This window comes from Lycium ferocissimum, chromosome 10 (assembly GCF_029784015.1).
Source record: "Lycium ferocissimum isolate CSIRO_LF1 chromosome 10, AGI_CSIRO_Lferr_CH_V1, whole genome shotgun sequence".
In the NCBI taxonomy this organism is placed as follows: domain Eukaryota; kingdom Viridiplantae; phylum Streptophyta; class Magnoliopsida; order Solanales; family Solanaceae; genus Lycium; species Lycium ferocissimum.
In genome coordinates, this window is record NC_081351.1 from 4,719,053 (window position 1) to 4,730,385 (window position 11,333).

The following is an 11,333-nucleotide window of genomic DNA, read 5'->3' on the forward strand; positions in this document are numbered from 1 at the left end:
AATTAAGAGGATAAATAAGTCACAATACTCTAGTCAACAATATCAATTCAATGAACACCCTTACATTTACCCCTTTCTAATGGTTGAATGTTTACTAGGTGTAAATCATTCTAACATTGGCCTTAGTAACCATAAAATATCAATTCATAAGGTTATTCATTCAAGTTATCTCTTACAAGCAATTCTATGGTCAAGCTGCCATCTTTATGAAATCCTAAGTCTCAATTTACTTAGTTCATGTCTCTATGGTTCAATTCTTGATTAAGAAGTGATAACCCAAGCCTTTAGATGATAATCACACAATAATATTCATGACCCACCAACTATTAAAAGTATATTAAGTTCTAGGGTTACTAGTCCTCAATTCACCATTGTAGACCCATTAGAATGATGATAATCTTAGAGATGAAAGCGTAATGGGGGAAGGAAGGGTTGAGACTTACCTCTCAAGAATATTCTTTCCCTAGCCTTAGAATTTTGTCCTAAGTGCTCCTTGGAAACTGTGTTGGAGTTTTATGAATAAAGAATTCGAACTAAGTATTTAAAAACACGGCTTACTGCCCCCGTCGACCACTGCGGCGGTTGTGCTGTCCGATCCAGCGGTCTAGCTATAGCGGGCAAGGGCCCGCTGTTGTGGACCTCCACCTTTGTCCACTTCCGCTGTGGCGAGCACCGACCCGCCATAGCGCGAGCGCTACAGTGGTCCAGTGTCTGCCATAGCGGATACCCCCATTCCCATATGACCGCGGCGGCGAGGAGCACGCCGCTACAGTGAACCAGTGAGCTCTCTAATTCCACTAGTTTTTCACTCTACCACACAACACTTCATTCGAGGCCTCACAAACATAAACAAAACATGCACATTAATGTAAAACACTATAGAAACTCACTCGTGGCCTTGAAAACCCCAACGGAGGTCTAATTTCCTACGTCACCCCTAAATGGACCCAATACAACTAAAAAATAATCACAAACAAGCCAAGTTTTCAGTTCTTAGACTTCTACATTTGAGTTTCTATCAGCTCGTTCGACCCTTGGAAGGGTTCTATTTGGTAGGGTGATCCTAGATTTTCCATAATGACCGGGAGGGTCATTACAATAGCATATTTATTAGCTACTTATTCTCTCCTCCCACCCCCCTCCCCTATGTTAGAAAAGCTAATATATTTCCCATCCTTTTTGGAGGAATCCATCTTATGCACCATGGTAGATTAAGTAATCATATACCACACATAAAATGTTAGATGGAAACATTTGGTTCCTGACTTGAACCAATTGTGACGGGATAATTTATCATAATTTATTGGTCTGAAGTATACAAGTGATGTTGTATATAATATATCATATCTCAGACCAGCACATGAAGTTTTGTTCTCATAAGAAATCATTTAGCTATTTATTGGAGACATTCAATGCTAAAACAGCTTGATATGAACCAACATTATCAAGATGAACTATCTGGATTACATAATCTAAAAATGGTGCTCTTAACTCAATTATTTAAGCAAGCAATTATGCATATGTCAAACTGCAGGTTAACAATAAGTGCACATGTGACCATCTCATAGATGCATTTATTTTGTTACGACCCAAGTCATGCGGGCATCCACACTAACCCTCCAGGTGGACGAACCCTTTCTAAAACCAATAGCTCAAATTACAAGATCAAAAGAGGAACCAAAAGATCATCAGTTCAACACTAAATTTTTAAGGAAAGATTTAAAAGAAACAAATACCTTTAAACAATTACACCCTTCCTAAAACCGGGTATAGACCCGTACAAGAGCATTCTAAAGTACAACTTGAAATGAATTACAACCTAAAACTAAGTACAACTTCTGCTGGAATGAGAATTAATAGACAGCTGGTAATGAACTCCGTGAGATCCTCGGAGGCTAATGGAATCTCGGATATCAACCTATAACAAACTCTATACCCCAAGAAGGATGTAGCAAGAGTAGTATCAGTACAATATACGTGCTGGTAAGCATCATAAGCTAACGGAGATTAGTATGACATATATAACAAGTGGAAATCAACAGGTGATTATGATAGAAACTACAAGAAATTTCACATAACAACTCAACGAGTCACAACAATTAGTGTAAAAGAGTGTCGCTACGTCAGATCATATCATATCATTATCCAAGTTCTAAACCTTGATATAGATGTTCATCTCACCAAGATATATTCTACGCAACCAACAATCAATTTACACATTACAAAACCAAAGAGCGGACAAGATAAGGGAAAAACCACAATAAGATAAATGCAATGCATATCAATGTGATGCAATGCAATGGCCAGTATCTCAACCTGTACACACATGCTCCGAGGAAAATATCGATGTCTCGGCAGTCATGACTCGTGGGGGACCCATGGCGTCCATGTACACCACTCGCATTCGGATTGCACATTGAATTCACGAGTTCACACATACCTTCCGCTCCGGTAACAACCTCGGATCACAGATTCACATAATACTTTCATCACATTGCCACATTTCCTTATCATTGATGCCATAAATATTTCATCATCGGAACCATATCACTTTTGCCATTGTTTCCATTAGAACCATATCAAGTAACCATGAAGAATGCAGAATGAAATGCATGCATGACTGTTAAACTCAACAATGGTAATCATGAGAGTGTAATAACCATAAACAATCCAACATAACCAAGGATTCAATGCACAATTTGACCTCGAGTACATATACAATGTAACTCACCGCTCAAATAATAAGCCTACGTGTAACTTCTAATTCCCAAGCTAGTCAGTCAATAATTTAGACTTCCTCCTAATTACAATTTGCACATAGAAAGTCATAATACGATAGTCATACCAAGAATGATAAGAGATAAAGGAAATGACGTATTGTACTAAGAATATTCTCAACCACATAATAAAGCTCACCACAACTTCTAATCCTAATTAAGAGGGTATCGACACAACATCACTATATGGGTGGCATGCTCAACATCATGAGTGCAACAACAAGACAATATCACAAGATGGCGACATGCCACACACAAGACAATACCAACCTAAGAGTATCCATCCCAACTTCATATCCGAAGACCTATGCATGCTTTCTCCATCAACAACTACTAGTTACATATGAAATTCTAATCAGAGTTTAACTCAAGTAATCTGTAACCTACCTCGGAGCCGAACAGGTGCCACGACCATCCACTCAAACTTCACCTTCCTTCTTCGGGAAGCATCAAAACAAGAGGGGTCTAATAAGGTAAGTAAATCAAGTGAGTAACGCGTTAAGAGTATACAATTTACCACCATTCTAGACTAAGAAAATGACCCCGGGCCCATAAGGGTAAAATTTGAACTTTTTCCCGTTAAACTAGTTTACTATTCTTCAACCAATCAAACCCCTAACTTCATGCTTATCTAGCCTCAATAAGCTTCCAATTCTTTTCATTACCAAAAACCCCCAATTTTCTAAGAGACCATACACTAACCCATTTGAAAAACCCATTTATGGAAATAAAGATTTAAAATAGAAACTCGTTCCCCCAGTTAAACAATAGATTATTATTCCTAGACACCCATTATATTAATTAATGACACCATTATCCAACCTTGGGTTTTATTAATCATAAGTGTTTCCCCCAAATCCCAAGAATCTCAACTTATCCTCAAAACAAAGAAAGACGAGGGACAAGAAGGCGAGATATGAGATAGATTTAGATTACCTCTACAAGGATTCATAAGCTTCTTGAAATCAGCTCTCAAACTAGCTTTTGGAATAATGAAATTGGGAGAAGATGGGGCCCGATCCCAAAATGGGGAATTTAAAAGCTAGGTCAGATTCAACGGTTCCCGCTCACACGAAAATCACTCATCTATGTGATACCATTTTAGCGGATAGCAGTTCATATATGGAGGTTAATTAATTTTTCCAGGACTTCCGCCTACGCAGAAGAGGGATCGCCGTTGCGGGCTCGCTTAAGCGGCCCATCGTGGTTAAAGCGGATCATTGCTTCCGAAATATTCTAAATAGGAGAAATTCTTTCTAAAATCTATTAAAGGTCACTCTCACCCTGTCATGACCCAATCGGAGGGCCATGACGAGTACTTAGAGCTAACCTACTGAGCACCTCTTAATTATACTTCTCATATTCACATCTAGGTGGACCACATGACTGACTCATAAATATCATAATCTATAAGAGCATGAGTTCAAAAACACATCTATATATATATTACCAACTATGCCATATGTACAATTTCATTTGTTCATTGGCTACTTTTGTGGCCATGGCATTTTTTTGTGCGTGTGTGTTTCTTTCTTCTCAAAGAATTTCAATAAACAGAAGCAGTTTATTAGGAAGAAGTTAAGCATTTTTGTGTGTTAGTGTTAGAGTTAGTGTTAATGTGTGCAGAAAAATAGGGCAATTAATGTGGATATTAGGGATTGTGGGGTTTGGGACGTGGGGAGTTAATGAGCATATTAGGGATTTTTTCGCTTTTTTCATTTTTTCCCCTCTATTTTGTATTTTATCTTTGTCTTTTTTTTACAAAAGATATAAATAAATATTGTTACACCCCGTAGTTCTATACATTGAAATTTGTAAGTGTCGGTTGCCCCAAATGTGGATTTTGGAGTTACTTTCAAGAGCATGTATGGTTGCATGCGTTTAATTTATGATCATGAAGGTTTAGTTCAGGTAATAAGCCACGAGAGGATTGGGAAGCAGGTGAATTTCGAAAACTAGGGTTGGTGGTCCAACTTGGAGAAAGAATATCTTTTGGAACGTGACGAGTTTTGAGATAGAGCAAAGCCAGAGTGAAGTTCATGAAGTCAGTTTCCAACGCAACAAACCACTCCTCAATAGGGCATTGAGGTAAGGAGATATGAACGTTAAAAGTTGGGATGGCAGGCCAGGAAAATAGCCTGCGCGGATGTGCTAGGGAGTGGCGTGAATGTTCAGATTGCCAAGGGCCAACACAGCGCGAACGAGCCACCACGGGGCTCGAACGCGCTGAGCAATTTTGAGGCTCGGGTCAGGGATGAAGATTATATGATCTAAGTATAATATATATATATATATATATATATATATATATATATATATATATATATATATATATATATATATGACGTTTGGAAACCGCACGATACAAATTAGTTCATGCGCTACTTAATAAATAGCCTTCGTAACCGCAAGTTAAGGTGGGGCCCACATGTCGGGGTTTTATAAAGGACATATGAAAAGTGATATGAGTAGTACATGGGAAGTTGAGCAAGTCTTAAAAAGAATCCTTAAGCCAAATATGGGCATAAGCCCTCCAAAAGGATGATTTAAGGATACGTTTTCGGATGACCTAACTTGGAGGGGCCAAAACTTTATTATAAGTTCGGAATTTGGAAACACACAAAAAATGAAAGTTGTCGATAATTGAAAGAGCTTTCCAACCATAGGTCGTGGCCCTCAAACGATATCGGGATCAAAAGTTATGAGCATTTTAAGACAGATTGTACGAGCAGAGGATTTACTCTGCGCGAACACGCAGAGCAAATTCTAGGTCGGTGCAAACCGACTCTAGACAAGTCTAAAAAGGGGCTTACCCCCTTATTTTCAGTCCAAACACCCCTAAATATTTCCTAAATATTCTGGAACTTTCCCCAACTTCCGTCCACTAAATTTTACCGCAAATTAAGTGAAATCTCCAGATTTAGGCCCGACACGTATAGTTGTGATTATAATATCGTATTGCGGCGAAACATGGCTTGGATTCAAGGTTGTAATTGAAGATATCGCAGGTCTAGCGGGTGAAAGGTATGAATCTTTCCTTATTAACATCGAATTAAGCTTATTTACGGAGGAAAAATTATTAAATGATCGTATAATGAATTTATGGGTTGAGAAATTGGACAAAACATCGTGTGGGATGTTTATAGAGTATATTGGTATGGATAATGGTGTTATTGATGTTGGTGGTGTTGTTGATTGGTTGCTGAATTGTGATTTCGGGCTAGACATATAAACAGGTGAGATGCTGTCCGAATTTCAGTAGATTCTAAATGGATTTAAATTGAAGGTTTAAGATAAGTATATGATGGTGAGCCTAATAATAGTATGAATGGTTTCATATGTAGATTTCAAGACAAGACGTAGGTTGAAAAGTCGAGAAGCGAGCTTCCAGATATGTTAAAGCTCGTCCCTTTCTTTCAAAGGCATGATTCCTATGTTATGATTCCATAAATGTTTCCATAACCACCTTATTTTCAAAAGATAGAATTTTGTGACTCTTAAATATTCTTACAATGTTAAATGAAAAATGTTCTATGATGATTGTGACGATGATGATGATCCTCTTCTAGAAACTCCGAAGCTATGATTTGAGAGCATTATGAGATTATTGAGCCATTCCATGAATCCCTTGATCTTACTTATTGTTGATGGTCTCACCTCATGTCATTCGTTCCTTCGAGGTGAGATATAGCGAAGATAATGATTCTATTTTCAGTGCTACCTAAGTTCATGATTCTCGAGACTCCCGTGACATCGTCGATTTCATCTTACGATGGTTGATCCTTCAAGGAATGATATGATGATAATTGTAATGCTAATGATGATGTTGATTCATTTATGTTTTTTTTTTTTTTTTTTTTTTTTGTGTATGTATGTATGTATGCATTGCATCCCACTGATCAGCTGGGGATAACACCGAGCCTACATGGCCGGGTAAGATGATACAGAGCCTACATGGCCGGGTAAGATGACACAGAGCCTACATGGCCGGGTAAGATGACACAGAGCCTACATGGTCGGGTAAGATGACAACGAGCCTACATGGCCGGGTAAGATGACACCGCACCTATATGGCCGGGTAAGATAACACCATGTAAGATGCTATATATATATATATATATATATTGTCGCGTCTTAACGATAACAGATATTATGATGTGATGTTTATATATATATATATATATATATATATATATATAAAGGCACGATTAACGAGGGGTAGTGTGTGTGGCTAATGATGTTTATATATATAAGGCATAGTTGACGGGGTGTGTCGTGGCCTATTATGTTTTAGGGGTGACGATGTGGCCTATGTGGTGGCATTTCTATATATATGTGTTACGGATATAGCCATAATGATTTATTTATCTTTGCACATTCATTGAAATGTCTCAGATGTCTTCCATGATTTTATGTACATATTGATTTAAAAAGGTTAAAGTTGCACGAGATATTATGATGTGATGTTTATATATATATAAGACATAGTTGACAGGGGGTGACGCTGTGGCCTATGATGTGATGTTTATATATATATAAGGTCATGTGGTAACACTGTGGCCTATGATGTGATGTTTATATATATGAGGCATAGTTGACGGGGTGACGCTGTGGCCTACGTTGTGATGTTTTTAGGGGTGACGATGTGGCCTATGTGGTGGCATTTCTATAGATATATGTGTTCTGTTGATATAGCCATAATGATTTATTTATCTTTGCACATTCATTGAAATGTCTCAGATGTCTTCCATGATTTTATGTACATATTGATTTAAAAAGGTTAAAGTTGCATGTATGGTATCCGCCTTAAGAGGCCATCAAAATGTACAGGTCATCTTTATCCCCTGTTATGTTCTATATTTCTTATTAGGTTGTTATTCATGCCTCACATACTCAGTATACTGTTCGTACTGACGTCCCTTCTTGTGGACGCTGCGTTTCATGCCACGCAGGTGTATACATATGAGTAGAAGACATTGGCTATAGGATGTTCCCAGACTATCAATTGGATTGGTGAGCTCCATCTCAGTTCGGAGTGTTGCCGAGCCAGAGTACTTATTTTATGGCATCTCGTGTACGTTAGAGACTTTTGCGGGCGGTGTCACGTGGATAGTGCGTCGAGATGTCGACAGGTTATGTAAGCGACCATATAGGTCGATGTGTTTTTATGCTTTATTTTTTTAAAAAGATTTTATTGTGACTAAAGGTTTTCTTTGAATTAACGATAAGAGAGAAGTCCCTGATTTGGAGAAAGAGTTTTATTAAAAAGGTTTTTTTTTCTTCATATTTTACCTGACAGAAGCGTCATTTCGTAGATTAAAGGTTCACAAAGAAATTGTGACCCCTGGACAGGATGGTAGTATGACGCTCAGCCAAGTAGGGTCTTGGGTGTCAGTCGCGGCCCTCCGGTTTGGGTCGTGACAACTACAATGATAAAAATATCCTTATCCACGTTCCACGTCTTTCTTTCTTGGAGTATTTCATTAGTAAACCACCTTTAATTCCGCGCCACCCCCACCCCAACACCTCATTTTTTCCTTTCCAAAGTAGAATTTAAATAAAATGAATTACAAATTTTTAGAACTTCCACTTGGAAATTGTAACCACTTGATCAGGCAGTTTTTGTTTTTGTTTTTTTTTAATTCTATTTTATATTAAATTGGTAAATTTTCAGTTCAATTAGTTTAATTCAAATTCAAAACAATAACTAATAAAGTAATTTTTGTCCTAAAATTATCCTCTTTTTAATAATATATAGATGAGTGTACAATAAATTATTTCTCAATTTTAAGAATACAAAATGTTATTCTATCTAAATCAATTCAAGAAGCATAGCTACAATTGAACTAGAGCACTGTACCTATTATATTCCAACAATTTTCCACCTTTTGGTTAATCCCTACCTTTGCTAAAACCTACTAAATATCCTAGTAGTTATTTACTTCTCTTTTCTCGAAGTAGTAAAAGCCATACATCAAAGGATACTTTCATTTCCAAGCAAATTATATAGTGACCTGTGGAGCTTAACCTTTGTGGTTGACAAGGTATCACAATGTACTCATATATGTTCATAATTCAATGCTAAGGAATCAATAAAAAAAATTAAATGTAGAGCATTACCTGAAGATTTAATCACGTCAAATTCTCAACCTCAACCCTTGTACCGCCACTTTCATCGCTTTACGTCGCCAAATTAGTCACTTTCCTTTAGTTCCCTTCTTTCTTTAGGTTAGAGATAATAGTTCCCTTGTTTCCCAATATGTTTCCCCACCCTTACTTGAGATGACAACAAACAAAAGATGGGCTTGGCCCAATAGCTTATCACAATAGTTTCCCCGATTCACTTAACCACTTTGTGTACTTTATAAATTTAGCCACTCCGTCAAATATTCTATTTACTAACTTATACCTTACATCTGTGAAAATAATATTCCTATGAATAAAATATTCACACACATTAAATAAATATATTTCAAAAATTACCCATCAATTATATAACCGTAACACCTATCCCCGCGAGTCAACAATATCATTTTCAAAATACGGGATGGGTATTTTGAGGAAAAGAGTCCAAAAGTTTTAAACGACCAAACGGGCCATTCTATTAGATACCAATCAAACAATCACTAGTCCTTGAGCGACAAGGGAAAGGATGAAGAAAATAGGGTACCTCGAGGCTTGTCGAACAACTGAGGATGTCTAATCCGCATATCTGCCTCAGTCTCCTAAGTGGCCTCCTCAACCGGACGGTGCTTCCACTACACCTTGATTGAAGCAATATCATTGGACCTCAACTTCCTAACCTGCCTGTCCAAAATTGCCACGGGCTCTTCCTCGAATGTCAGATTCTGATAAAAAAGCACTGAGTCCCATTGGATGATGTAGGACCCATCAGAATGGTACTTCTTCAACATAGAGACATGGAACAACGGATGGACTCCTGGTAAACCCCGTGGAAAAGCTAGCTCATAAGCCACCTAACCTAACCAACTCTCCTAAGGATCTCAAATGGCCCGATATACCTCGGACTCAACTTGCCTTTCTTTTCAAATCTCATCACCCCTCTCAAGGGTGAAACCTTCAACAGAACCTGATCACCTACTATGAACTCCATATCATGAACCTTCTGGTCCGCATACTCTTTTTTGTCTGCTACAGCCGCAAGGAGCTTCTCTGAATCAACTACACTTTACCCAAAGATTCTCTCAATAAATCAGTACCCCAAGGTTTCACCTCATACACATCGAACCACTCAGTTGGAGAACGTCATCTCCTACCATACAAAGCCTCAAATGGTGCCATATCAATACTCGAGTGATAACTCTTGTTGTAAGCAAACTCCATAGTTGAGGCCGGGTCCCAATGACCACCAAATCCATCACACAAGCTCTCAACATATCCTCAACCACCAAAATAGTCCTCTCGAACTGACCATCTGTTTGCGGGTGGAACAGAGTGCGAAGATCTAACTGAGTTCCCATTTCCTTTTGCAAAGTCCTCCAGAAATGAGAAGTAAACCGAGTGCCTCAGTCTGAAATGATCGAAATGGGCACTCCATGCAATTGAGCAATCTCTCTAATGTAGATCCTTGCCTACTTCTCTTAATTGTAGGTAATCTGAACCGAAATGAAGTGCGCGGATTTGGTCAATCTATCCACAATAACCCAAATAGCATCCTTTCCACTTCCTCTCGAAGGGCATCCTCCGAGTCATACCACCCGGTCCTGCAAAATGCTCACGCAATGTTGACACCTAATTTTCACCTCGTAAAAACGCATATTTAATTTTTTAAATTCCCGTCCAAGACAGAGTAAGGATGCCCTTAAAAATTAAAAATTAAAAAATTCCAAGGAAATTGCAAAACTTGACATTTAATTATTATTTTCATAAAAATTAACAATTACAAGAAATTACGAGTTATTTACTTTCACAAACGTGATTTGAAAAGAAGATACATATCCCGCTCCGTCTAACCTGAAAAAATTGTTAATTAAAACGACGTATGAATTACGGCTCATTTTGACTGCATTTTTTCACATTTTTAAATATTGCTCAGAAGTATATCAATATTGGGCTCGTTTTGAAGCTTGTATTTTGAAAGAGAAAAGACATCATTTCCCCCTGAAACTTGGCAGCAAAACTCACTTTAGCAACTAAACTTAACTGGTAATTATTTACCCCCCTAAACAACTTAACTGGTAATTATTTACCCCCTTAATGGGTGACGTGGCAAGAAAGTGTACCCAATTTCTTAAAACTGCGTGGGATGAAAAAAATAACACTAAAAGTGGTCCCAACTGTACAGATGTCATCTTCTAATTGGATGATATATTAAGATTTTCTTAATATTTTATTTTCTATTTTAAATTAACTTTTTTCCTTGTCTTTCTTATTCTTTTCCCTGTCTTTCTTATTCTTTTCCCTTTCCCATTCTTCTAACTCCTTCTTCCCCATCCTCCCCCTATATTTGCTCTCGATCCTCATCTTCTTTTTTTAATTTTTTTCCTTTCTTTTTCTAGATAAATTAAAAAAGGGGTACGTTTAAGTTAAAGTTAA